General features: G+C 37.8%; 1 non-coding gene across 1 annotated transcript; it reads left to right on the top strand.

The window, feature by feature from the left end:
- The first annotated feature begins 1053 nt into the window (after nucleotides 1-1053).
- Nucleotides 1054-1159, top strand: LOC131175148 (small nucleolar RNA R71). The gene has a single exon (XR_009145310.1). It is a non-coding gene; the product is annotated as a small nucleolar RNA R71 (small nucleolar RNA).
- The last annotated feature ends 826 nt before the right edge of the window (nucleotides 1160-1985 follow it).

Genomic DNA, 1985 nt, shown 5'->3' with positions numbered 1-1985 from the left:
AACTTCCCAAATTGCCTATCAAGCTTGGCTTTGTGAAATCTTTAAGGAAAGGGAAGTTGTGGCTTGTAGGGCTCAGGAGGTATATACTTCTCTTCTTTTTCTTCAAATTTCTCCTTACATTTTTCTGCACTCTCTTGTTTTCCACTCTCATCGCCTTTCTCATTTTCTCTCTTCTCACTGCTTTCACTCTTCTCATCATTTATAACTTTACCACTTCTTAAAGTAATAGCTTGACAATGCTCTCTTGGATTTTCTCGTTGACTTGGAAGCTTTCCAAAAGATTTGGCACTTGAGGAAGATGCTTGTTGTGCAACTGGTTTTCCAAAGATTCTGCTGTGTGTTTGCATTTGTTCCACCTTTGCTTTCACCTCTCTCATCTCCTCATCATGCTTATTTTGGTTGGCAAGAATCATGCAATAAAGCTTCAGTGGTGGAATTTCGTTCTTCTTTGCTTTGGTGGAGGGTTCATATTTTTCTCACAAAATTAGGCAATGGTTGCCTATTTTGCTGATATGGAACTTGACTTTGTCGTTGTGGTTGAAAATTCGATTTTGAACTTGATTTTGCTGATTGCCCCATGAAAAGTTGGGATGATTCCTCCAATTTGGATTGTAAGTTTGAGAATAAGGATTCCCATTTGCTTGTTTCCATAATTACCAACATATGCCGCTTGTTCTCCATAATCTACTCCACACCGTAGTTTCTCTGCATAAGCCACTTGTTGTGAACTTCCACCGATGATGTTGAACTAACCAACATACTCAAATCTTCCATCTTCTTAGCAAGGACATTTGTAAGTGCATCAAACTTTGCATTAATCATGTTGAATGGATCAAGATCATACATCCCAAAGAAAGAAATTTGCCTTTCTCGAGTTGGAGCTGGTCCTCTTGGACTACTCCAAAGATGAGTATTCTTTGCAATTTTCTCTAATAACTCATAAGCTTCATCTTCATGCTTTATAATAAATTCTCCTCCTGCTTGAGCATCAATAATTCCTCCGATTGCAGGAGTGACATTTGTGTAGAAATTCGATTTATCATCCATTTTGGAATGGCATGATGTGGGCACAATCTTTCCAATTCCTTCCATCTCATCCATGATTCATAGAGAGTTTCATCTTCTCTTGGTCCGAAAGATGTCATTTGATTCTCACTCTTGAGTTTTTCCAGTGGAAAATATTGTGCAAGAAATGCATCGCTTAGTTGCTCCCAATTTGTAATGGAGTTGTGAGGTAAAGAATCAAGCCAATCCAATGCTCTATCTTTCAAAGAGAATGGAAATAGCTTCAATCTTGCTGCATCATCGACACTCCAGTTGTTTTTGCATGTCGCAAATCATAGCAAATTTCTTCAAGTGTGTGTGTGGATTTTCGTAAGGATGTCCTCCAAATTGAGAGTTTTGGATCATTTGAAGAACTCCAAAATCCATCTTGTAGCTGCTTGCATCAATCCTTGGTCTTGCTATGCTCTCTCTCAAGTCATCAAAACGAGGAAAAGCATGATCCATCATACTTCCCTAGGCACGCTTGCATTAACAACTTCTTCTCCTTGGGCTTCATTTTCATTGTTTTGACCATTTCCAAAGATTACCAACACCAATTCTAATTCTTTCATCACCATATTTGCTTCAATTTCGGTTTCTCTCAAGCTTCCTTCCTTCTTCTGGTTTCTTTCTTGTTTGCCTTGCAAAATTTCTCAATTTAAGGATTGAAAAGTAAGTTTGTGTCACTTGAGCTTCTAGCTCTTCTCATAAAAGATTAAAGTACCTGAAAAAGAACAAACAAACACAAAATGAAAAGATAACAAAGATAAAACTAAAAACAACTAAAATAATCAAGAATTCAATCTTAAACAAACAACTCCCCGGCACCGGCGCCAAAAACTTGATGCGTCCCAACCGCAAGTGCACGGTCGCATAAGTAGTATAGAAAATATCGATCCCACGAGGAGTTGTGTTAATGATTGAATTTTCGATATAAAAGT

Source organism: Hevea brasiliensis, chromosome 16 (genome assembly GCF_030052815.1).
Source record: "Hevea brasiliensis isolate MT/VB/25A 57/8 chromosome 16, ASM3005281v1, whole genome shotgun sequence".
Lineage (NCBI taxonomy): Eukaryota > Viridiplantae > Streptophyta > Magnoliopsida > Malpighiales > Euphorbiaceae > Hevea > Hevea brasiliensis.
Note: the sequence above shows the minus strand (reverse complement) of the source record. Positions and strands in the feature narration are given on the sequence as shown.